Source organism: Pogona vitticeps, chromosome 1, assembly GCF_051106095.1.
Source record: "Pogona vitticeps strain Pit_001003342236 chromosome 1, PviZW2.1, whole genome shotgun sequence".
Taxonomy (NCBI): domain Eukaryota; kingdom Metazoa; phylum Chordata; class Lepidosauria; order Squamata; family Agamidae; genus Pogona; species Pogona vitticeps.
Genome location: NC_135783.1, coordinates 44,562,196 through 44,589,931, shown reverse-complemented (window position 1 = coordinate 44,589,931; position 27,736 = coordinate 44,562,196). Strand labels below are relative to the sequence as shown.

At 43.6% G+C, this 27,736-nt stretch overlaps 1 protein-coding gene across 1 annotated transcript in view; it reads right to left on the bottom strand.

The window, feature by feature from the left end:
* The window catches only part of LOC144586395 (uncharacterized), a 593,808-nt gene that overhangs the window by 170,259 nt on the left and 395,813 nt on the right, over nt 1-27,736 (bottom strand). The gene's annotated exons all lie outside the window — the stretch shown is intronic.

Genomic DNA, 27,736 nt, shown 5'->3' with positions numbered 1-27,736 from the left:
TGCCTTTTTAAAAAGACATTGAGTGTACTTTGATTCATATTGATAAGCAAATAAAAGATTAAAAGAAACTATGACAACTTTTATCAGCCTCCTGAGATATGGATTTTTCTGATATTAGTACAGTATTTAATTACATTGGGCTAATACTGTGATTATTAAGGATCTATTGTGGTGGAGATAGGAAATGAGTAGGTTTTATATCTAAATATTTCATCTCTTTAAAAGCTGTATGATGTATTTTCCATGATGCACAATGGAGACTGTATATTTTAACCATCCACTTCTGTTCATCTCCATTTGAGGACATTCAAGAAAGGAATCAGAAGGACTATAATCCAGTAACCGGTACAAACTGTGTGTAGAAGGTTTAGTCCTGTTCAATCTCTGAGGTAACTGGTAAGGTGGCTAGAAAAAAAAATCCTCTGAGGCAACTGGTAAGATGACTGGGGAAAAAAACCCTCTACTTAAAACCTTCAAAGCAAAGCAAAGTGTGATGCTTATGTACCGCCCCATAGCACTTCAAGCACTCTCTGGGCAGTTTACAAGTTAATTATGCAGGCTACACATTCCCCCCCCCTTTCCACCATTTTACTCATTTTACCGACCTCAGAAGGATAGAAGGCTGAGTCAACCTTGAGCCAGCTACCTGGGATTGAACCCTGGGTCGTGAGCACAGTTTTGGCTGCAGTACAGCAACCACTGTGCCATGGGCCTCTTAAGTTTCAAGAGAAACTTGCTGTCTAAATGAACCGGGGATGGGGAAAGTGTAGACCTGGGGCTGCCAGGGCCCCCACAGCTGGCTTTGTAGTCCCCAGCAAGATCAGATTCATAGGTTCTACCACCAGAAATTGTTTTCTACTTAAAAAAAAAAAAAAAAAAGATAAAGCAATTCACTATTTGACTACGTTGTGGCCCCCTACCAGGATTTTAACACCCAAAACAAAGCAGATCTTCCAAAATGGACTTCCACCCATTTTGTTTGTTTGTTTGTTTAATCACATTTTTGGCAGGCTATGTGGACCCTTGGAGATTTAAGGGAAGAAAATTAGACCTCAGAACTATCCAACTCCAGAAGAGGAGTCTCATCCAAGGAATGGCACCTCAACAAGATGTTTTAGCTTCTACAGCTTCAACAGATGGATAGCACCACCTGCATTCTCAAGCAATCTGACCCTGAGGGTGCAATCTCACTGGTCCTTTTCATGCAGTTGATGCAATGTAAATAAAGTCACTTGAGGTTGGGGGAAAGAACGATATGCCATTTGGTGCAATCCTTGTATCCAAATGGGATGCTGATCTCAGGTGCCCCAATTTCTGGTATTGTGAATGGCTAAATGAGCCACTTCAAGGTATCAACAAATCAACAAAGGGAAAATCACTTCCCCTACTTCTCTACAGAGTGGCAGCAGAAGTGAAAGTATAATTATTATTATTATTTTGCCTCTGCTAGACCATTGCTAGTGTGCTGAATCACTTAGATTAAATTAAAAAAAATATTTTTCTTTTCTTTGTGTGTAGTACCAGTTGAGAAATTGCCTTGAAGCCACGGTTTCAGTTGATACTTCACACAAAGAAAAAGAAAAATATCTTTAAAATTGAATCTACGTGACTCAGCACATTGGCAACGATCTAGCAGAGGCAAAAAAGGAGCCCCCATATTAATTTCACTTCCATTTTCCCTCCATAGAAGAGCGGGGAAAGTGTTTTATTTGCCAATATCCTGAAGTGGCTTTCTTTTAAAGCTGATTCACTAGACATTAAGAGCAGAAGGAGTTTTGGCAGCTCTGACAGCTGCAAGGCTTGTTCCCAGTGATCACACAAGCTGGGAATGGACCAAAGTAGAGCATACAAACTTGCACCAAACAAGTAAAAGCCCCTAAAGTGGGCTCAGAACAGTGTAGGTACAGGTACTCTAGGGGCAAATTGGTCTACTCTAACAATGATATTGTTTGATTGCTGGAAAAAAGAGTGAATCATCCTGCCCCTGCAGTGCACCAAACAGTGGGACAGATGCCAATCTGATGAAGGGGATCCAATCCTGGTATACCAAGGGCTGCTACTGGCTTCATATTGTCCACTGGCACCTCTTAATGATTCCATGCCCTCTGGAATACTCTCTTCAAACTTTTTTTTCAATGAAATGGGTAGAATACTTTGCACCAGGCTCCCTAATCTCAACAATATTTGTAATGCACTTGCCAGGATCACCATCAGCAGTTCAGTGATTCTTAGACATTTGTCATTTCCCAAATAGTGTGGTGGAGGAGGATTTTTTTAAAAAAACACCACGGTGTTAATTCCCATCCTTGTTTATAACCACATCATGAATTTCACAGTGGAAAGATCTTTGGATATGTGAGCCATCAAAGGAGGACGTCATAGAATCTTTTGAGGTTAGAGTCGTTTTAAGTGGTTTGAGGCACTCGCTACATTTACAGTTAAGAGCTCTATTTACTGATGTAATGAAAAGTTAAAGTTGCAAGATAAGAAGAGCTGGGCAGAGATCCAATACATGAATTATGTTGGGGAAATATCATATTTCATATATTAAAAAATCATTACTTCCTTGCCAGCCCAGTGACATTCCAGACTTCTGTACGTTTGGAAACATTCAGACATAACTGGGATAAATTCAGTAAAATGCAGCTACCATAGGGATAAATTTAGCTTGTTGTTATAAAGCCACTGCATGCCTCATGGAAAACACTATTTCACAGTAACAATACTTGGCACTTATATAAGAAGTTATATTTCCAAACAGTGACTAAACTCTCGACAGTGGCAGCTGGTAACATTCAGGATGGATTGGGCAAACCTGATATTTCGCTGCAGCCTTCTCCTTTCCTGTTCTATCATCCCTGCCTGTTTTTGCCCTCTTTATAAACTTTGACACACTAGTCAGTGTTGTCACAGGGAGACGTCTGTAAAGTAGCATTTTTTCATTCTGCTTCCTCTAAAGACAAGGTTCTATTCATGATCCTTGGGTTTTGGCTGCTCAGCTGAGCAAGTTTGTAATCCAACTCATTCTCCTACAAAAGATAGGTTCTCACTTTGGGAAAAAGAAAAAATACATTGATATACTTTGTTTGGTAAAGAGATTCTTGACTTTTGTTTCGTTATTTTTTTCCAAAAGCAGTCTAATGTACATTTCTGGCTTGATAGCTCAGTGAACTGGAGCTGGAGAGTCTGAGGTTGGAGTTTGTTTCGCTACTGTAACATGGAGAGAAGAGCTAACCTGAGCAGCCTCAGGCCATGTGTACCCTCCTAGAGCACCTGCAGAAGAAGGGAAGGGTAGATCATTTCTGAGTGTTGTATACCTAAAAGAACCTGGAAAAGTTAAGTTGGATCAACTTGATGAAAGTAATTATTTTCATATACATTTCACTATGTCCACATAATTCAAGGAAGAACTAGATAAGATGCCAACTTTACAATTAAGACATGATAAAACATTATCCCTCTAGAGCAGTGATTCCCAGCCTTGAGTGACCCAGGTGTTTTTTTGGACTGCAACTCCCAGAAGCCTTAAACACTAGCTGTGCTGTCCATTGTAGTCCAAGAATGCCTGGGTTACCCAAGGTTGGGAACCACTGCTCTAGAGAAACATTCAATTAAACCACCTCTAGCTGTGCATTCAGCTTGTAAATAAAGCCCAAGATTACCTCACAAAGACAAATCAAACCCCCCCAAGAAGAAGAAGAAGAAGAAGAAGAAGAAGAAGAAGAAGAAGAAGAAGAAATACTTGCAGCACTCTGAAACCCTCATAGCACAAAAAATAATAATATTCTTTTCATCATAATGAAGCACAGCTTTAACAAAGCAGCCATCTTATATCCTTTGGACCTCATTCTCGGAGTTAGAAAGCAGCACTGAGGAGCATTTGCAAAGGTCCAGAAGTTTCAAAAGCAGCCAATAGTGAGTCCAACCATAGCCTGCTCTTACGTAAGCAGCTTAGCCCATCTTTCCTTTTGCTCTGCAGACTGCTTTGATAGCCAACTTTCCTGTCCCTCCACTGTCCATCTCTCCATTTTGCACATACATCCGGAAAATATTTTAGTGAGGTTCTGATGAGTGTGAAGTCAAAGAAGCAGGACGACGGGAGCATGAAGAGCTACATGTAATATCATCTCAGCATCCAAGGCATTTAACTCCAGGTATGAGAAAGTAAAAATAATGCAGATAGACATAGTGAATAATATGGTCACCAATGAAGTGCTTTTATACCAGCTTCAATCTTGATTATGCTTCAATCCTCCGTTTTGCCTCGCACACACCTGAGCTTGGCTCACTCTGCACTAAGGCATTTGCAGAAGAAGGGAATCATAAACCACTTCTATTATATACCTGGAAAACCTCAAAAAAGGTCACAATAAGCCAGAATTGACTTGATGGCACATGATTACAGTGGTGCCTCGCTTGACAAGGATAATTCATTCCGTTGAAATCGCTGTTAAGCGAAATCCTCATCAAGCGAAACGAAAAAGCCAATTGAAATGCATTGAAACCAGTTCAGTGCGTTCCAATGGGCTAAATACCTCAGCGTCCAGCAAAGATCCTCCATAGGGGCGGCCATTTTTGGTGCCAAAAGCTATAGCAAAAACCTCATCATCAAGCGTTTTCTTCGTTTAACAAGGTAATCATTAAGCGAGGCACCACTGTATTATTATTGAGGCAACAGCTGGTTGGATGTATCAGTAGTTTATGTATCTGGCTGTAGAGCCAGAGCTTGGGAGTTCTTTCCCCCACTGTGCTTCCTACAAGTACAGCGAGCCTGGGTGGCCTTGGGCAAGCTGCACAGTCCCAGGATGCTTCCAGAAGAAGGGGATGAGTAAACCACCTCTGAGTACACTCTACCTGGAAATCACTGAAAAGGGTCACCATAAGTCAGAATTTACTTTCCTTTCCCAATTTTGAACCAATCACTGTTTCCATATCCAGTTCTAACTGTATTATTATTACAGTTGTGCCCCACATAGCGACGTTAATCCGTTCCAGGATTAACGTTGCTACCCGGATTCTTCTCTATGCGGGGCGGGGACCCATAGGAACGCATTAAACTCCGTTTAATGCGTTCCTATTAGGGAAAAACTTACCGGTAAGCGAAGAATCCCCCATCCGGCCGCCATTTTTGCCGCCTTGGTAAGCGAGGCGCAAAAACGCTGCGGGCAGCCATTTCCCCCCAGCTGGGCGGTGCTGGCTTCCACAAAGCGATTTTTCCCCATAGGAAACATTGCAATGCAATCGCTTTTGTGATCGCAAAATCCGCATCACTATGCGGATTCGTCGTTAAACGGGGCACTCGTTATACGAGGCACCACTGTATTATTATTATTATTATTATTATTATTATTATTATTATTATTATTATTATTATTATTATTATTATTATTATTATTATTATTATTATTATTATTATTATTATTATTATTATTGCTATTGCTATTGCTATTGCTATTGCTATTGCTATTGCTATTGCTATTGCTATTGCTATTGTTATTATACCCAACACAGCCAATCAAAATTATAAAAACATTGACTGGTATTATGCAGATTCAGGTTTTGAGAAAAACCCAAGTGTCTGTTAAATATCTGAAGGTGTTATTTCTGAGATCTGCAACTGCTTATGTGTGAAATTTCTAGAAATTGTTCCCAAATCCCCAATGACGACAGGGACCACTGAAGTGCGTTCCTCCACAAGTGAGATGTTTCAATTGTCAGATCTCTGTATTTTGTTAGTTTTTCCAAATTTTTATTTTCAACTCTGACATTCCCTGGAATTGCAATGTCAATTATCCAGACATTTCTTCATTCTGCTACTACTGTGTCTGCTGTGTTATGTTCAAGATGTCTATGAGTTTGTATCCGGAACTCGCACAAGATTTTGACTTTGTCATTTTCTGACACCTTCTCTTGTTGTTGTTGTTGTTGTTGTTGAGGCAACAGTGGAATGAGCAGAAAGAGTATGTGTTCTGAATCACAGAACAATGACTTGTACCACTCAGTTGATTTTTCAAAAGTAATTAGATTTAAAAAAAAGAACTAATCTAGTTAGTCTTAAAATGAAAAAGTAAAATACAGTTGTTACAATTGTAAGTGTTTTTCCAGGCTTTAGAACTCTGTTTGAAGTTTAAGAAAATTAAAGTTTTGGCCCTGTTTGTGTTTTGCTACCCTTCTCAAAAGTAGGCCAGAACCCTGTTATATATACCCAATGGTGTAACTCCAAGATATGATAATTATCTGAGCTGAATTCGCCCATTCCTGTCCATTTTAGTTTACTGATGCCCAGGATGTCAATGTTTATTCTTGCCATCTCCTATTTGACCACCTCCAGCTTCCCGAGTTTCATAGATCTTACATTCCAGGTTCCTATGCAGTATTTTTCTTTGCAGCATTGGACTTTCCTTTCACTTCCAGGCACGTCCACAGCTGAGCATCCTTTTGGCTTTGGCACAACCACTTCATTAGCTCTGGAGCTACTTGTACTTGTCCTCCGCTCTTCCTCAGTAGCATGTTGGACGCCTTTCGACCTGAGGGGCCCATCTTCCAGCATCATATCTTTTAGCCTTTTGTTTCTGATCATGGGGCGTTCTTGGCAAAGATACTGGAGTGGCATTGCCAATTCCTACTCCAGGTGGACTGCATTTAGTTGGAACTCTCCATTATCACCTGTCCATCTTGGGTGTCCCTGCACGGTATAGCCCATTGCTTCTCTGAGTTACTCAAGCCCCTTCACCACGACAAGGCAGCAATGCGAAGCAACCAACATGAATTTGACACAACTACGGGAGGCAGTGGAAGATAGGAGGGACTGGCGTGCTCTGGTCCATGGGGTCACGAAGAGTCGGACACGACTAAACGACTAAACGACGTAATTCCAAGAATGTAGCGTTCAGTGGTGAATTGTTGCCAGTGAAGACACCAGCACTTGTTTTTCTTGTCACACAGCAGTTTTGTACTTGGTACATGACAAAAGAATCCAGTGCCAACTTCTTAACTGCCTCTTCTGCCCCATTGCAGTTACCTTGGCGTAAGTGTGTAATAGGATTCCTGCTGCAAATCCAAGACAGGATGTTCCGTTTTCTGAAGCCAAGGACAAGATGGTACTCCCCCTGTTTTACTTACAGAAGCGGATTAAATTGGCAGCTGCATTTTGTTTCAACAGTGGCTGGCAGCAGAGTTCTTAGAGGGTGCAGGGAAGGCTATCTTGAATCCAAGTCCCATGTAAGGAGCAAAGTGTTTAGCTAGATCCCAAAAGTTAGGAGCTGCAGCTGCTGCCTCCTCTGCCCTACTTGTGTTGTTGTTGTTTAGTCGTTTAGTCGTGTCCGACTCTTTGTGACCCCATGGACCAGAGCATGTCAGGCCCTCCTGTCCTCCACTGCCTCCTGGGGTTGGGTTAAATTCATGTTGGTAGCTTCAATGACACTGTCCAACCATCTCATCCTCTGTCGTGCCCTTTTTTTCCTGCCTTCACACTTTCACAACATCAGCGTCTTTTCCAGGGAGTCTTCTCATGAGATGGCCAAAGTATTGGAGCCTCTGCCCTACTAATCATCTGCTATTTGAAGCAAGTGCCTCGCTCTGCCTTGTGGTAGTGCCAGACCAGTAGAGATCTGCTGTTTTACAGTGGTGCCTCACTTAACGATGTTAATTTGTTCCAGCAAAATCGCTGTAGAGCGAAAACATCGTAAAGCGAAAATAAGAAACCCATTGAAACACATTAAAACCCGGTTAATGCATTCCAATGGGCTAAAAACTCACACTCCAGCGAAGATCCTCCATATGGCGGCCATTTTCAGTGCCTGTCTAGTGAGGAATCCATCCTAGAAAACAGCGGGGGACCATTTTCTTCAGCCGGTGGCCATTTTGGAACCCAACAATCAGCTGTTTGCTGATCGTCTTAATGCGAAAAATCAGTTCCCGAAGCAAGGAACCGATCACCACACAGCGGATTTTGCCCATAGGAAGCATTGTTTTGCGATTGCAAAAAAGGCATCATTATGCGGATTCGTCATTATACGGGGCAATCGTAAAGCAAGGCACGACTGTACTTTTGAATATTAGATGCCTCTATCCATCTGTCCATTCAAAACCAAACCACACACATTTTTTGTTATATTTATATTTTCAGCAAAGTGTGCATAACCACACACACCTCTTTGACGTAGCTAATAATATTATTTCTCAACATACATTTTAAAACCCATGACTAATCCTTGGAAAACATGTTTGTCAGTACATAGACCATCACCTCACTTCATTTCTATCCTCTCCACCATCGGCATTTGACATTTGGACAAACATAGGCACACCCAAATTCAAACATGTCAAAATGTCAGGTATACGTTTGGTTAAAGCAGAGACCTCAGCTCACACACTACTATCCCATATTCTTGTGGTTCTGTTGTAAATCCTTGCTTCCTTGTCTTCGCAGGTGAGGATCAGGAGTGGCAATTTTTCTCTCTCCTTACAATGCAAGAGGAAGAAATATTTTCTGGTTCTACAGATAAACTCTTTGCATAAAATATGTACAAATTACTCGAAGCCTCAGTAGCCTTGTTATGCTGAGCTTTTGGTATCAGAAGCATAGGATGGGCTGTTTGAGCCTTTTTTAATGACCAGCCAGACCCTCTGTTCTTGCTATGTGTCTGTGTTGTGCTTCATAAAGGACACTCTATTTACACAGCCTGCCACTGTTTTTGTTGGAGGTTTTTGCAACCTCACATGCTGCCTCTAGTGGTTGTGTCTGGGAGGGACTTTTATGGGCTCAGTGACTACTCTATCAATCACTAACAGCACCAAAAAGAGTTCCTTCCCTACCTCTGATTCAAAGAGAGCCCTGCCTCTCCACTCTGAGCCTTTTTCTACTTCTCTGTAGTTTGTGAGAAACAGTCAGTCTGTTGAGGCCTGTTGCTGAGAGCACTCATGAGTCTTAGTTTTGCTGTTATCTGTTCACAATAAATAAGGAAACATTTTTTCTTTCTCCTAGTAATGTCTCAGAATGATTGATGAGAAAAAGGAGCAGACTACTTTGGGAACTTGAAGCTAATTCTACTCTGTGGATCCCTTCACCTCTGCTGACCAGCTAGAGGTATTTAACCAAAATATAAAACTCTGTAACAGGTTTTGACAAAGAAAAGAAGCATCACTTATCTTGCTCTCATGCCATATGGCCTTGTTATTTCTCACTGACAGCCCTGCTCTGTCTAACAAACACCCCTGCTTCATTTCAGACTATGAATAATTTTCCAACCTGTTGTTCACATAGGCCATTAGACATGAGGATCAGAGAGAAATACTAACAAGCATTTACGTGAAGAATGGCAGGAAGAATGTGCATATACCCAGTTGAAAATGGCAACTTGTGAGTATGTGTATATGGTTATATATACATATATTTAAGTACAGAATTAAAACAATGGGAAACAGAAATTCTTGAACTTCTACTGAGAGTTACTCAAAGACATAATCTTAGAACTGCAGAGCTGGAAGGGACCTTATGGATCATTGGGTCCAGCCCCTGCCAAGGAAACAAAGCAGAGAATCGAACTTATAGTCTCTGGCTCTGCAGCTACAGACCTAAACCATCGACCTATCCCACAGCTTTATTAGCAGATCCAGGTCTAGTGCTACTTTGAGGGCAATGGGCCAGGGGCCATACTGGCTGAGAGATTCTGGGAACATTCCTCTTGAGTCCCTGGACCATCTCCCTTTCTTGAAGGAGAGAGGACAGTCAGTGCCACACTGCCTATCTGGTACCTCATAAACTAATGTGATGTGCCCAGTATGAGTGAGATCCTTATTTTGTTGCCAGCTGCAGTTCAAGATGACTATTTCATATTGAATGAAAAGGGAAGATAAGATATTATTTACCCCAGGCATCAGAATAGCTTGGGTTGGCACAGAATAGATTCTAACATAATTTCTGCCTGGCCGCGTTCCAGGTAATAAAGCTGTCCAAGTCGCATCTTGCTTTGCTAGCAAACGTGCCTACTAATTATGAGTCTGTCACCATTTAGAGTGGAAGAACCCAGTTTAATCATTAATTGAGCATGGGTGATGGTTGGGGAAACTGGGCCACATTGTTCATAGTGTGAAGCAGTAATAGTAGCCTCTGGAACTTCTGCTTGTGAACTAAACATTTGGTAATTGTACAGCTAAACGGGAAGCATCATAGACACCTGTTTTAAATGACTGTTATGTATACGTCCTAAATTGCTTTCTGCTCATATTGGTCCAATATTGACCTAGAATCAGAGAATAATGGAGTTGAAAGGGGCCTATAATGCTTAATACAGGAATCAAAATAAAAACATATCTAACAGATGGTTCTCTAATTTTCTCTTGGATGCCTCCAGTAATGGAGCGCTCACCATTTCCTGAGGTAACTGGTTCCATTGTTGCATTGCTCTAACAGTTGTAACATTTTTCCTGATGTAAAAAAAATCTGGTTTCCTATATCTTGTGTCCATTATTACATGTCCTGCACTCTAGCATGAATGTGAACAGATCCTGCCCCTTCTCTGTATGATTATCTTTCAAGTATTTGAAAAGTGCTATTGTATCTCCCCTTGGTCATTTTTTTCTCAAGCCCAGTTCTCCTAGTCTTCCCTCATACAACTTAGTTTCCAGTCCTCTGATCATTCTTGTTGCCCTCCTCTAAACTTGTACCAGTTTATTGGTATCCTTCTTAAATTGTGGTGTCTAGAACTGAACACAGTACTCTAAATAAGGCCAAACCAGTGCTGAATAGAGGGGAACTAGTACCTCACTAGATTTAGAGGCTATACTTCTGCTGAAATAGCATTGGCCTTTTTTGCAGCCAAGTCGGTCTGCTGTAGATCAGTGTAGTGTTCACCCTTATTATGTTAAGAAGTCATGAGTATTCGTGTAGCAGTCTAATGTTGCTGAGAGGTGGAGCCGAGAGATATGTAAAAGAGGGAGTCAGAGAGTGAGAGTGAGTCAGTCAGAGTCAGAGTAGAGAGTGGAGAAGGAGATAGAGTGTGGTATTTGGGAGATCTGAGGTGTGATTAGAGTGAAGAGTGAATAAGAACTGTTATGACAAATAGAAGGTTGAGATTGATGATTAATAAACCTGTAGAAGTTACCTATGATTTATAATCAAAACATCTGTAACCAATAAACTTGTTTTATTTAAAAGACAGTGAGGTTTGGACCTTCATCTTCATCCTTCCATAAGTAAAGTGTGTTGATTTAGTGATCAACTGGTGGCAGCGTGTGAAAAGGAGTATTGGTTTGCCTTCGTGTGCTCTGTGTTTGGGGAGCCAGGCAGGGGGCCACAAGGTGTGAACGCCACAATCAGCTTGTGATGTACAACAATTCCAAGACCCTTTTCACTCATAGTATCACTGAGCCAAGTATTCTTCATTTGTGCATTTGTTTGTTTGTTTGTTTGTTTGTTTTGGCTAGGTGTAGAAGTTTGCAGTTACCCTTGTTACATGTTATTCTGTTGATTTCATCTCAGTGCTGAAGCCTATCAAAATCTTTTTGAATTGTGTTCATGTCTTCCACACATTTTTTGTCATCCAAAATCTAATAAACATTTTCTGGACTCTCTCATCCAAATCATTAATAAAAATGTTAGAGAGCATTGGGCCCAGGACTGAGCCTTGTGGTAGCCCACTTGTTGTCTCCCATTTGTTGTCTCCTTGTTGTCAAATGCTTTGCTGAAATCAAGATATATTACATCTACAACATTCCCACCATCCACCAGGGAGGTTACTTGATCCAAAAAAAGAGAGATAAGATTAGTTTGGCAGGATTTGTTCTTGACAAATCCATGCTGGCTTCTAGTTATTACTGCATTGTTTTAATGGTGCTTGCAGAGTCACCACATTATAATCTGCTGCAGAATTTTACCTAGGTCTGATGTAAGGCTGACTGGTCTGTAGTTCCCAGGTTCCTCCTTTTTGCCCTTTCTAAAGATTGGGATGTTAGCCCTCCTCCAGTCATCCAGCACTTCATCCATTCTCCATAATTTCAAGAAAATCATAAACAGTGGCTCTCAGAGTTTTTAAGCCAGTTTCTTGGCTGCAGTTCATTGGGTCCTGGAAATGTAAACTTGTTCCAAGTAATAAAGTATTCATTGGCTATTTGTTTATCAATCTTAAGCAGAAATCCTGTCATCTACACATGTACTTCACATTTGCCTGGAGGGTCAAAGACTTTCTTTTGGGAAACACTGAGCTAAGTAGGAATTGAGCACTTCTGCCTTGTCTTTGTCACCTGTTACCTTTTCCCCCATCCCCATTGAATAGTTGAACAACTATGTTTTTTCTCTGTCTTCTGTTTTGCACATCCCTGAAAAATGCTTTTTTGTTGTTTTTAGCATCTCTTGCTAACCTCAGGAGGAGGCAGGGCTGGGAATCACTGAATACCTGTTTGTCCAAGGGATGAACTGGCATGAACCACTGAAGTGGCAACTCGTGCCCATCTGTAATTACCATTAAGCATTTTGGAAAAAATCAGAGTAATCCACAGAATGGTGAAGCTGGTGTTGCAAAAAATAAATGTTGAGGAATGGAATAGGTTTACCCTCATGTAACTTACATTTTTCCTTAGAAAATTACGTGTGCTTCTGTTGACTTAAAAAAAATCCTTCAGAGATTGACTAGGAAAACTCAATTAAAAATGATGTGGCATTTTAAATCATCTACTTTTCTGATGTAATTCTGGTTTGAGCAACCCCATTCAACAACAAAGGGTTATATTTATTCATGTAGTCATTGTGATGAGTTTCTAATTATTGCTTTGGACCTTTGGACCTTTTCAACCACATTTCTTCTTAAGAAATCTGTGTGTCATGGGAATTCGGGGGATTAAATGTTGCTTGTTCCATAAAGCCACATAATTAGGGGGGAAATTAAGTGTTGTGACTTGAGAGGAATGAGGAAACATGAATTATTTTCCCTCAGTATTTTGGATCTCATTCAAGTTCCTGGTTCATTTTATGAGCTCTACTCCACAGTGGTGTTGTTTTAGAAGAATTGGACAAATCCCACATGTCTCATGTGAAATGTTTTTTGTTACCAGTGTAGTACTATAGAAAAGTGGTCTAGATAATTATATAGGCAAAACATGAATTGCTTGGAATCATTTAGTATCATTAGAAATTGCACCTCTATTATACCATTGTTTACTGGTGCTGAAATCCATAGTGTATCAGTGAGCAAAATATAGGACCATTACTCACACTGTTTGGATTTGAAGGACATATTTGCAAGTTTCAGGATCTCTAGACTTTTAATAATAGAACTCTGGTTCACTCTTTATACCTCTATGGAAACTTCAGAACCACTACTAACTCCTCTTTTTCTGTATCATTGGTTTTCTCTCTAAGAATTTATCTCAGATTCCATTGTCTCTTCTGTAATCTAATCTTTTCATCTGAAATTTGACCCTATCTGGGGTTCCTAGAAGTGTGTCTACCAGATTAAGTGGAAACCTGTACTGTGAAGGGGCACTGAGGAGAAATTGAATAGGTGGAGGAAGGCTAGTTCTCTCTCTCTCTCTCTCTCTCTCTCTCTCTCTCTCTCTCTCACACACACACACACACACACACACACACACACACACACACACACACACACACACACTTCAAGAGACATAATTGACACCAAATGTCCAATGTCACTCCATATCTTTCATCATGTTCAGCTAAGGCTGAAACCAACTTTTCCCCCTCAAAGTCTATTGTGCAGGAAAAGCAGTGTTACCTATGAAAAACAAATGTGTGAAACTACTGGGATATTGTGCTGTCAATGATTAAAAATGTTAACTGCGAAGAGACTTGTTATCAGGTCATATGGAAGGCATGTGCTGCAAGGCAGATAACTCATCCATAGCACGTTATGTGTTGACTATTAGCATTTCTGCGAAGTAGTTCTTGGAGTGCTCTTGAACTCATTTTGTGAGTCTCTGAGCAAGGCAAAACTGGCAAAACTGGCTTAGCACTTTTGTGGGGAGTAAGCAATTTCATTGTATTGTTGTAGTATTTATTAGGACCAATACTAAGACTTGTGGTGTCGTTATTAATATTTGCTTTACTTACAATATAATCTGCACCCACATTCAACAGATTTTAATGCATAGAAATGGGTAAAATGTGCAGGGCAAAAAAACCCCACAGAAGATATGAAATAGAATAAAGGCTCAGAATCCTGCCACTGAAAAATTAAGAAAAGATCTTAATTTTCAGGAGAAGAAAACTGGAGAATACGACTGTCCCTACCATGAGGAAGTGGACACCTCAGGGTCAAGATGCTAGATAGTTGGTGAGGTGCTATATAGTATAACTGTATATGCCAGGTCGCCTGAACTGAAGTCACTGTCTTCAGTTGCACTGAAAGTACAGTATTTGGCTATTAAGGTCAACATAAGATTCTTCTCTTTACAAGGGATGTCTGCTAATTTGTCCTCTGCCCCAGGTAGCAAAATATCTTGGTGTGACCCATTTGAAAGCATTTGTCAGTTGTGCTTTTGTTTAGATTTAAAGGTTTACATTTTCCTAAAAGATGATTTATGCTTGTGTTCATGTGTGCATGCACGGTTGCACACAGGAGGGTAAGGCAATGTTGTCTCAACATTGCTGAGTTCTCATGAATACAAAGGACATTCCTCCTAAAGTCCAACTCTTCAAGACTTCAGGGCAGCTGTACCTCCATGTTCTTATGCTTTCAGCTAAAATACCGCCAGAAAAACTTACATGGCAACAAAGAAGATCAACAGAGGAAGCAGATTTGTATTAAGGAAACATTTAATTCTTAAAATTCTCAAATGGCTCTTTTTAAGAGAAAGGAGGGGAGAGTGTATGAAAACAATATGACAAATACTGTTTTCTATCCACTTATTTTTTGGACTTTCAGCATCCCTGAAATTGCCACTGATAATAAACATGCATCAGATGACGATGAACAATACCATTTTGCCATACTTTCCACTGCCATTGAAAATGCACTGTGTTTTGATTTCTTGTAGCCATACAAGGACTATCAGGCCTTCACCTTCCATTTGATAATTAACAGGGATCAAAGTTTCATTTTCATTGTTTCCATTGTTGAAGTTTTTTGGCCTCATACTGTAACCAAAGAGAACAATTCTCTCCCCCAACCCCATATGCTGAGGAGAGAGACAGATTTCCGCCTTGGTGACCATTTTGACAAAGTGGGTGCTGGCTTTCAAAAGTATTTGAACATGTACCAACAAGTTTGTTACTTCTTCTTATTCCATTTGCAGGGCGGGGGTGTAGAAGGAGCCACCCTGGTGTGGAAAAGCATTGTGAGTACACTTGGTCATCCCCAGGGTTTGGGTTTTTTTGCCTATGTTTTGTATATGTCCAAGAACTGAGCAACACTCTGAGATGAATAAAGACTCCATTTGCATTAAAAGAAAATAGTGAAGACATAATGTACACTACTGATGTATACATAGCCATCAGGTTTTGGCTCCTGATACTCTGAGCTTCTAGATGCAAAATGAGTAGAGATAGGCATGAAATGAAACACAAGCCAAAAAGTGGCAATTCATCCACTTCATTTTTGGGAGCATCGACCCTGGCCAGACAGCTTGGTGCCACTCAATCAGTACTAGAGAAAACTTTTCATTCTTTAGAAATAAATAAATAAATAAATAAAAGGTCTGATTGTCAGATCATTCTGCCAACCACGAGCTCCGTGTCTACTCTCTGAGAGGAGATGGTTATAGGAGCCAAACCCTGGGCAGCTCACCTGGTGGTTTCACTTTTGCAGCAGCCAGCGTGAGAAGAAGATATTTAGCTCACTAATCCTCTTCCCACGTCTGTCCTCTTTCTGTTCCCTCCCCAGTCCACCCCATGATGAGCAACACCCTGTCTCAAGTTCCACTCATTTAATTTTCCCCAAGCCAGCTGCTAAAGAGTACTTTCCTGGGGATGGATCTGCTTGCAGGGAGGGGGCCTATATCACTGATGTTGCAATTCCAATATTTGCTAAACTTCGGGGGGGGGGAGAGGGGAGAGTCAGCGGAGGGCACACTGTGAATTGTGCATCTCTAACTCACGCAGAAGTTGTTCTAGATAAAGGTAAAGGTTCCCCTTGACAATATTTGTCCAGTCGTGTTCGACTCTAGGGGGCGGTGATCATCCCTGTTTCCAAGCCATAGAGCCAGCATTTTTTTGTCTGAAGACAATCTTCCGTGGTCACATGGCCAGTGCGACTTAGACACGGAACGCTGTTACCTTCCCACCGAGGTGGTCCCTATTTATCTACTTGCATTTGCATGCTTTCGAACCGCAAGGTTGGCGGGAGCTGGGACAAGCGACGGGCGCTCACTCCGTCGTGTGGATTCGATCTTATGACTGCTTGGTCTTCTGACCCTGCAGCACAGGCTTCTGCGGTTTAGCCCGCAGTGCCACCACATCCCAGGAAGTTGTTCTAGTACTCCTGAAAAGCCTGAATCACATGAAGCACAATATGGTGCTTTTCATCTGAAAATGTGGTTTATATTTTGTGAATAGTGACACACCATGAACCACCATTTCCCCAGTTCAAATGATCTCAGTGGAACTCAAATGCATCTGAACCCCAGTGCAAATACATGTAAATGCACACACTCTGGCATGAATCCACATGCTGCTAATAAGTACACACACACACACACACATATTCTGTAGCAGTTATAGTCAGATCCAATGTGAAATAGAAAAGTATGTCAACTTATTATAACAGTAGAAGGTCGGCTATTATTACAAAGTGAAGGAGTTTCTATATCCAGCAGGAAAACATCCTTTCAATAGCATGTGGTGATACAGGGTACCTAGGCAGTAATTATTGGCATGACTGTCAAGAAGTCATGTATCTACAGTGGCACCACTTGCAAAATGTTGGACGATATGCAAATGAATGTGAAAATCACCTTGCATGCCATTTCAGATGGGAAGGGCATTGATCCCATCTAGGAATTCAGTTTGCTTTTATCCCGAGCCAACATTTGGCTTTCATATCTCTATGTCAGTGAGAGCATTCCAGGCTTGGACAGCATCTCTCACAGTCTAATGTAGTCCAGCTCCCCAGTAGTAGAGTGACGCACCAAGAATTCAGGCAATGCTGTGTTGATGTGCTGAAACATAATGAAACTTTCTTAAGGATGAACCCTTAAGAGCACAAGATGCGGAAAGTGTGTGCAGTCTCTGACACAATGAAAGCTCTGTGATACTCTACCTTTTGCTCAGTCTCTAGGCTCTACAGTTGTGCTCATCATGCTATCTGTGTCGGGATGGGGAAGCTCTGAGAGTTGTTGTATTTATTTATTTATTTATTTATTTATTTATTTAATTTATATGCCGCCCACACTACCCAAAGGTCTCTGGGCGGCTTACAGCATTTAAAATACAATAAAGATATGTACAATTAAAATACAATTAATATATATATAAAATTGCCATCAGACCCACAGCTAATATTATTTCAGTTAAAAGCCTTCTGGAACAGGAAGGTTTTGACCTGGTGCCGAAATGTCATCAGTGTCGGCGCCAGACGAATCTCAGTTGGGAGGACATTCCATAATCTGGGGGCAGCTGCCGAAAAGGCCCTTTGTCTGCAAGCCGTCCCTCTTACCTCCTTGAGGGACGGCTCTTTCAAAAGGGGCCCCTGGATAGATCTTAACTGCCGGGTAGGCTCATATGGAAGGAGGCGGTCCTTCAGGTATCCAGGGCCCAAGCCGTTTAGGGCTTTATACGTCAAAACAAGCACTTTGAATTGGGCCCGGGCAGCAACTGGTAGCCAATGTAACTTATACAGAATCGGCTTGATATGTTCCCTGGCGGCCACACCACTCACCAGCTGCGCCGCTCGATTCTGAACCAGTTGCAGTCGCCGGACCGTCTTCAAAGGCAGCCCCACGTAAAGCGCATTGCAGTAATCTATACGGGATGTTACCAGTGCATGTGTAACTGTCATGAGACTCCGCTCGTCCAGGTAGGGCCGTAGCTGGTATAGTTTCCGCAGCTGGAGGAAGGCGCCCCTGCCCACCGAGTCCACCTGGGCTTCCAGTGTTAGCCTGGGGTCCAGGAGCACCCCCAGGATGATGACTCTGTCCCTTAGGGGGAGTGTAACCCCATTCAGGGCAGGGAGATGGCCCTCCAGCCTGTCTGGCGAAGCACCCACTAACAGCACTTCCGTCTTGTCTGGATTGAGTTTCAATTTATTGACCCTCATCCAGTCCATTATCAGGTCCAGACACGAGTACAGCACAGAAACCGCCTCACCTGGATTGGTGGAAAATGAGAGGTAGAGCTGAGTGTCGTCAGCATATTGCTGACTCCTCAGCCCAAACCTCCTGATGACCTCTCCCAGCGGTTTCATGTAGATGTTAAACAGCATGGGGGACAGTATCGAGCCCTGAGGAACCCCATGACATGAATGCCATGCGGCAGAGCAACTGTCCCCCAGCACCACCCTCTGGACATGGTCAGCCAGGAAGGAGCGGAACCACCATAAAACAGTGTCCCCAACTCCCAACCCAGCCAGCCTATCCAGAAGGACACCATGGTCGATGGTGTCGAAAGCCGCTGAGAGGTCCAGGAGTATCAACAGGGTCACACTCCCCCAGTCTCTCTCCCGGCAAAGGTCATTATACAGGGCGACCAAGGCAGTCTCTGTACCAAAACCCGGCCTGAAACCTGATTGAAATGGATCCAGAAAATCCGTTTCATCCAGCAGTGCCTGGAGATGCCCAGCCACAACCCGCTCCAACACTTTGCCCAAATAAGGGGGGTTCGCTACTGGTCGGTAGTTAGCCACCAGCCTTGGGTCCAGGTTTGGCTTTTTAAGGAGTGGTCAATTTACCGCCTCTTTCAAGGTGGTAGGGACCACTCCCTCTCTCAAAGAGGCATTCACGGCCTCCTGGACCCAGGTGCGAACCCTCCTGGCTGATCTTCTAATTAGCCAGGATGGGCAAGGGTCGAGCGGAGTTGTGGTAGAACGGACAGATCCAAGCACCCTGTCCACATCCTCAGGTCTCAACAATTGAAACTCATCCATTAATACCTGACCAAAGCACGGTGCGCTGGACACATCCTCTGATTCTGCAGTAACTGTGGAGTCCAACCCACTGCGAATCTGAGCGATTTTTTCCCTCAAAATGGATGGCAAACTCATCACAGCGAGCTGATGAGCAGTCCAGGACCTCCACCGGATTTCCCGGTTGAAGAAGATCCTGGACCACCCGAAACAGCTTGGCTGGGCGACATTCTGAGGAAGCAATACGGCTGGAGAAATATTGCCATTTTGCCAGCCGTATTGCCACGAAATAGGCCTGATAATGGGCTCTAAGTCGTGTTCGGTCAGACTCCCAGCGCGATTTCCTCCACCTGCGCTCCAGCCGTCTCCCCTCTCGCTTCATCGCCCACAGTTCAGAAGTATACCAAGGGGCTGTCTGGGCTCGGCGAGCAGGGAGAGGGCGCTTAGGCGCAATCATGTCAACAGCCCGGGTCATCTCCTTATTCCATAGGGTGACCTGAGCTTCGACAGGAGTGCCGACCATATCAGATGGATAATCCCCCAGAGCATTCAGGAATCCATCTGGATCCATTAGTCTCTGAGGGCGGATCATCTTAATAGATCCCCCACCCTTGCAGAGGGAAGAAGAAGCTAATAGACTAAACTTGACCAGGAAGTGGTCTCACCATGACAATGGGGTCACAACCAACCCCTCCACATCCAAACCACCATCTTCCAGTCCCGTTGAGAAAACCAGGTCCAAGGTATGGCCTTTCTCATGCGTTGGGCTGATGACACATTGAGACAGCCCCATGGTTGTCATGGTGGCCATGAAGTTCTGAGCCACCCCAGTCAAGGGAGCCTCAGCATGAATGTTGAGGTCCCCCAGCACCAACAGCCTGGGAGTCCTCAACACCAGGTCTGAGACTACCTCCGTCAGCTCAGGCAGGGAGACTGTTGGTACGCAGCAGGGTGGGCGGTACACCAACAGAATCCCTAACCTGACTCGCGAGCCCAACACACAATACAGGCCCTCGAGACCTCCTCTCAAAGGGACAGGAAGCCTGGTCAAAGAGATAGAACTCCTATAGACTATAGCAACTCCCCCTCCCTGACCCTCCGAGTAACCTTGGTGCTGGACTGAGTACCCAGGCGGACACAGCTGGGAGAGGGGAACACCACCCTCCTCTCCCACCCAGGTCTCAGTAATGCACGCCAGGTCGGCACCCTCATCCAGAATTACATCATGGATGAGGGCAGTTTTATTTTGTACTGACCTGGCGTTCATTAACAGCACCGTGTGGCCCGAGGGTTTGCTGATATGGTCGCCTGATACCATCTGGTTGGAGGTAGGACTAGAAGAGGGGATAGATGTAAGATATCTAACCTCTCTTCTCCTACGCGGCATGTTCTACCCCCACCGCCATTCCTTCCCCTACCCAGCACCACCTCAATGGCTGCCCCCTCCAACACCCTCCCCCCTTCCTGTTCCATTAGATCCGCTGTGGGTCTCTTCTTAATTGATGGCAATTAATAACAATTTTAAAACATTTAAAACATATATAAAATAAAACATTTCTAAAGCCCCTTCTCTCCCCCCCCCCCCAAGTCATATGGCTCATGTTGAGATGAATGAGGCAGTCTGGAGCAGCAGGGCCTGGTCCTGCAGACACAGAGAGGGCCAAGCAGCTCTCCTGGGAAAGAGGGCTGGCATCCAGCAGGGGCCCAACCACAGTCCACTGCCTCTCACCCAGTGGCTGTGGCCGGCCGATGGTCCCTGGCTTCCTCTGCACGCTGGTCTGGTCAGGTCCCAAAGGCAGCTCCGGATAAAAGCTCTCTCCCTAGGCCAGGTGGCTGGTGTTGAAGGGGAATGAGGCAGCCTGGAGCAGCAGGGCCTGGTCCTGCAGACACGGAGGGGGCCAAGCAGCTCTCCTGGGAAAGAGGGCTGGCATCCAGCAGGGGCCCAACCACAGTCCACTGCCTCTCACCCAGTGGCTGTGGCCGGCTGATGGTCCCTGGCTTCCTCTGCACGCTGGTCTGGTCAGGTCCAAAAGGCAGCTCCGGCTAAAAGCTCTCTCCCTAGGCCAGGTGGTTGGTGTTGAAGGGGAATGAGGCAGCCTGGAGCAGCAGGGCCTGGTCCTGCAGACACAGAGGGGGCCAAGCAGCTCTCCTGGGAAAGAGAGCTGGCATCCAGCAAGGGCCCAACCACAGTCCACTGCCTCTCACCCAGTGGCTGTGGCTGGCCGATGGTCCCTGGCTTCCTCTGCACGCTGGTCTGGTCAGGTCCCAAAGGCAGCTCCAGATAAAAGCTCTCTCCCTAGGCCAGGTGGCTGGTGTTGAAGGGGAATGAGGCAGCCTGGAGCAGCAGGGCCTGGTCCTGCAGACACGGAGGGGGCCAAGCAGCTCTCCTGGGAAAGAGGGCTGGCATCCAGCAGGGGCCCAACCACAGTCCACTGCCTCTCACCCAGTGGCTGTGGCTGGCCGATGGTCCCTGGCTTCCTCTGCACGCTGGTCTGGTCAGGTCCCAAAGGCAGCTCCAGATAAAAGCTCTCTCCCTAGGCCAGGTGGCTGGTGTTGAAGGGGAATGAGGCAGCCTGGAGCAGCAGGGCCTGGTCCTGCAGACACGGAGGGGGCCAAGCAGCTCTCCTGGGAAAGAGGGCTGGCATCCAGCAGGGGCCCAACCACAGTCCACTGCCTCTCACCCAGTGGCTGTGGCCGGCCAATGGTCCCTGGCTTCCTCTGCACGCTGGTGCTTATATGCTGCCCATTTAGACATTAGTCTACTCTGGGCGGCTCACAACCGCGTAATAAAAACAATTAATATAAAGTAACGGTTTTCTACATTAACACAAAACAGAATAGATAAAGAAAGAGAGAGAATCACATAGAGTCTGGAGGGAAGGCCTGTCTATATAACCAGGTCTTGAGTTGTTTTTTGAAAATGCCCAGTGAGGGGTCAAGATGAATCTGGGGGAGCGAGCATGTTCCAAAGCCTGGGAGCCACTGCCGAGAAGGCCCGTTGTCTTGTTTTTTTCTTTCCGGGCCTCTCTCGGCGTTAGGCTCCTCAGTCGCCCCTCCTGGCTAGATCAGGTGATATGAGTAGATCTAGGTGGGAGGAGGCATTCTGCCAAGTATTGAGGTCCTAAACCGTTTAGGGCTTTGTATGTGATCATTAGAACTTTGAAATCAACGCGGAATTGAATGCGCAGCAAATGCAATGCAGGCAGAGTGGGAGTAATATGTTGATGTTTCTTCACCCCACTAAGAAGTCTGGCTGCTGCATTCTGCACCATTTGGCGTTTCCGCATTAATCTCAAAGGTAGCACCACGTAGAGCGCATTACAGTGGTCTAATCTGGAGATTACAAGCGCATGGACCAAGGTGGTGAGTACACCAATGTCAAGAAAGGGACACAGCTGGGCAATCCGCCAAAGATGGAAATAGGTGGTACGGACCACTGATTTCCATGGTGAGCGCCGGGTCCAGATGTATCCCCAAGCTGCGAACCTCATTCTTAGCAGTGAGAGTCACCCCCACAAAAGAGACGGAGTTTCCCAAATCACTGACAGTGGGTCCACCCACCCTCAGGACCTCCGTCTTGTCCGGGTTCAGCCTCAGCCCATTTTTTCCTGCATCCATTGCAGTACAGACCCCAGACAGCACTGCAGGGACAGAACAGCATCTTCTATGGTTGGAAAGAAGGAGATTTATTTATTTATTTATTTATTTATTTGATTTTTACCCCGCCCCTCTAGACCAGGTCTACTGTAGACCTGAGTGTCATCAGCATACTGATGGCATGATGCTCCACACCCCCTGATGACCCCACACAGCTTAACTTTTCTGAGATCTGAATGAGTTGCTTCTTTTCTCCCTTCCCCTCCTTATTTGTGATTTCTCCTTTGACAGCTGATTGGGCTACAAGGGGTCATTTGTTCTGGGGACAGGAGGAGTGTGCTAAATGGTACATCACTACTCCCCCCCTTCCACCAAAATCCTTGTAGCCCAATCCACCCTGCAGCCAAAATGGCCACTCTGGATCTGCTCTTAGTTTCGATTCATTTCTATAAAGGAACACAACAAAAGAACAAACCACATCCATCCCAAGGTAACATCCAAGCATTGTTGTAATCTAAAACAAACAATATCCTGAACAGACAGTAGTTTTAGTGGGGAAAATGTTACAGTGGTGTTTGAAAACATCTCCAGTTGGGTGCAATTTTTTTACAGCTATTTATAGTCAACATGGGATTCTAACTTCTCCTTGATTATACCATCTCAAGAATGCAGGAATCACCTTATCTAAGTACCCTCCAAAAACAGCACTGTGTTGCAAGGCAACTGAGATAAGACGTTATCAGATGAATTTGATGTGTCTTCAAATGGTAAAAGCATTTGGTACATTTGAAAGATTTCCAAATCAGTGGAAAACAAACAGAGAGCAGTCCAGACCAGCCAGATTAAATAAAGTTATAAGAATATCATTGAAATGTCTTTAAAAAGTGAGAGCTATTTTGGGGCAGAGAGGGGGTAGGTGGTGAGTGTGTGTGTGTGTGTGGGGGAAGAGTTTTGTAAAGACTTAAGCCTCATTTGTTAACTTTGAATTAAACTTGCCTGAGGAAGTAATGTGAACCATTCTCAGTCATTTAAGTAGGAAGCTAGCATCTGATGGGTTTGTTTGTAAATATTGCTGTGCACTAGAGAAAACACTGCTTATTGTAGCCTGTAATAAGGGTGTGCAAGAATATTTCTTCATGTTCTTAATACATTTGTCTCAATTTTTAAGGATGACATTTACATATTCTTTGTGCATTTCGCTATTCAGTTGTTGCCATATTAACTACTTAAGTTAACTACTTAACTGTTTATGAATGACATTCTTTCCAGTTTTCTTTTGACTCCGCTGACCCTTCCATCCAGCCACCTATGTACCCAGAATGTTCCAGATGTCCAGGCCAAATGCACCTCAAATGCTGTTTGATTTACAGTGGACCCTCGACTTACAGACGGCGCCACTTACAGACTTTTCGAGTTACAGACTTCTCTGGCCGCAAAATTTTGGTTGGACTTTTAGCCAGAGAATCGACCTACTGACTGGGGGGGAAAAATGGAACAAAAATGGCCAGTTACAGATTAACCGGTTTTCAATGCATTGTAGGTCAACGGAGCCTCGACCTACAGACTTTTTGACCTGCAGCCGCCGTTCCAATACGGATTAATTCCATAAGTCGAGGGTCCACTGTAAATGTGAAGAAAATACAGGATATATCGAAACCTCCACCAAATTACCTTTAGAGTTACCTTAGCAATTTTGATTTACATTCAGCTTTCCCATCATTTTTGTTTTCTGTTTTTAAATATGGTGCTTGGACTCATGCACTGGCAATGGACAGAATTATCTCCTGTTAAACTTGAACATCTTACTTAATGCCATGTTCTGTTGATTCGTTGGTAGCTCTGAATCTGAATCAGATGAAGAGTTTTCCCCCTATGCCTCCTATCTGAGATTCATTCAATTGGTTTGACTGAAGTTGGAAACGTATGCATGCAAAGTATATTCCTTTGCACCCATTTGTTGTCCCTCCCCTTATAAAGTGAGCAGTGTATCTCAGCTCATAGGTCAACAATTGTGTACTGACAGGGCACCACGCCAGTCTCGCACATTTCTGCACGTCTCAACAAAGGCTCAAGTTCATTAAGCTCTGAGCTCTTCTGTTTGATCACATGAATTCCGTAGTTTGCTTGAGAGAGGAGATTACACTGTAAGCTTTGGTTCCTATTGGTTCCTCTAACAGTTTTCTGTAGAAAAAGATAAACATCTATGGGTGTGGGCATGGGGACAGGTCAATCTGGCTCCATTCAAGCAATATCTGAGCTCTTTCTCAATTTCGTTTGCAAGAGGCAGTAAAAATGCCTTTACAAGGCCTGGCTGGAACTGGCTCTGCTAATAATTGTACCCACTTCAATTCACTTAGTGCAGTTGAACAAGCTGTGTTATGTTTATGAACAGTAGTTTCACAGTAGCAAAACTTAGTATATTCTTCTCAAAGCTTGGTCAAGTTACTTTTGTTGACTGCAACTCCCCAAACTCCTCAACCAGCACAACCAATAGTCATGTTGGCTTGGGGGAATTCTTGGAGTTATACAATAAAAGACCATCCTCCCGAACCTTCTCCCTAGAGCTTCTTTTTTTCTTGATAAGCTGGGAGAGTCTGTGGTGGAGGATTCTGGACGCTGTACCCACTAGGCAAGAAGTGCCTCTTCCAGGATTTTCCTTCTCATGTTTCTTAATCAGATTGTCTACCTTGGGAACTTTTGGTACTGAATGAAGAATGTAAGGCTGTGCTTTCTTTAGCCTTCTGCAGAGATACTATTGCTTCTTGGCCAAGGTGAGGAAAGAAAGCTGGGATTTTTATTGGCGGAGGCTCCATATTAGATAATGGATTCTGTGTCCGTTAAATTATGGTAGGCAAACAGCTCTGTCTGAGACCATTTTGGAAATGAACTCTGGTATGCAAAATATTAGGTTTATTCCTTTGACATCCTGGCTGACATTTGCTGCTTCTCTTGGAGAAGCTCTGCTTCACTTGACCACTAAATAACCAGGGGTTACATAATTCTCTCTTCACAGTGTCTTATGCTGGAACTGACCTCAGTATATTTTGAAGTGCAGGTGATGATCATGACAGATGTTATGCCACAGCCCCAAGGAAGATCCATAGCTGTGTTCTCAGGGAAGCTTTTTTCTTAAGGCGGTTGTTTCCAATCTTGAGTCCCCACATGTTTTCAGACTGCAACTCCAATAAATCCTGGCCAGCAGAGCTGGTGGCGAAGGCTTTTGGGAGTTTAAGTCCAAGAACATCTGAGGACCCAAAACTGGGAACCACTGACTTAAGTTGTTTGCTTCCCCATAGGTTTCATTCGTAAAATATGTGGGTGCAGGTCTAGGACTCATCTGGATTGAAGGACTCCTCTCATTAGCAGCAGATGTTTGATCCAGTGGAGCTCTTCCACTGGCTGAACTGGGAAACATGTGAGTTGGAGGGCCTGTCAGAAGAGTGGCTGAAGTGGGGCTGGGTGTCTGCAAGGGAAGCGGGGAACCAGCATAGATTATCTCCTATTTTGAGGAGCATTCTGAATGGAACCTCTCTCAGTACTTACATAGGTGGAAAAGAAATTAGATCCTCCCTTGCCCCTCGACCAGGTTCTACCCAAACTGAAACAGACTGGCCTTTTCAGATAGAAATGAAAGCAGTCTTACAAAAGTGTTTCCAGTTTAGTATCTCAATCACTTTTTTAAAAAAGTGTATAGTTTCCGTAAGACTGTCCTTTATTAGGAAACTAACTGTTTCAGAATCACACACGCACCCCTAAAAGCCCTTTAGCGAGGAAGTGATGAATACGGTGAATCTTTTTTGTCCTCAGTGGAAAAAGGGGCTTTGCCCCCATCATCATCATTTAAAAAAAACCCCAAACTTTGTTTTCTCACACAAAAGGGTTTGAATTCGCACAAAACCTTTATTTTTGTGCAAAAATCCGTTTTTGTTGTTGTATAAAATACAAGGTTTCAAAGCAAGATATAAACTTTTTCAAAAATTCAAACAGCGCTTAAGCCTCTTACGATCTCATCCAATGGAGAGAAAGCTTTTGTGGGGGCTTTTTCTTCCCCCCTCACCTTGCAGCATGAGATGTGCAAAGAAATATCTGGGGACCTAAGATGTAGATGCTAAAATCATTCCTTCTCTGTGGGTGAGGGGAAAGACTTAAGAGTTGTGCTCCACTGTGTTCCCTTTACACAACACCTCTGACCATCCCTTGCCACCTGCAACACAGTCCCTCTGAACACAGTCCCTCTTTTTGTTGTATGAATTTTCTTAATGGGTTACTAAATTTTGGAAAATTCCCTTAATCTAAGGTTTATTGGTTTAAGCTCATGTTTGGATGACACTCTGTTTATTCATTCTGGCTGCAAGAAGTCTTCCAAGCTGTGAAAATATCCTAAATGAGATGGTTAGGAAAAAGAGCAGCAGCAGGACTGTAAGTTCAAATGCAAAGGCGTGGGCATGAGTAAATGAACTGAATTATGTTTTAGTTCTAAAAATAATATTGAGTATTAATCTTGAGGTCAGGATTGTAACTGAATCTAAAACCTAAACATGCATGCACTGCCCAATGTAATGAACCAAGGGACAGTTCAGGGACATGTCTGGGAAGATTTTTCTGCCTCCCCACCCAAAGGTTCCTGTGTTATGTATAGGTGCAGAGTAGGCAGAATGCTCTAGTGACCAAACATATTTGCACTGTGAAAACTGTCTGGATAGCTCAGTGGTTTAGGTATCTGGCTGCGGAGCGAGAGGCTGGGAGTTTGATTCTCCACAGTTCCTCCAGGAGGAAGAGCCAGCCTGTGTGGCCTTGGGCAAGCTGCAGAGTCCCAGGGCACTTCCCAGAAGAAGGAAATGGTAAACAACTTCTGTGAATTCTGTACCTGAAAAACCCTGAAAAGGGTCACCATAAGTCAGAATTCACTTGATGGCACATGATTAAAAAATAGCTGTGGAATGCAGAAGGCTATTTATTTAATATTTATTTATTCGATTTATATACCGCCCATCTGGCAGCCAAGGCCACTCTAGCCCAAGTCCTGGTGTTTACATCTGTAGAATAAAGCAGGCATTCTAAATTGGGGTCATAAATGAAGAATCATATCAAATAAGCTTATAATCTTGCAGGTTATTTTTGGATGG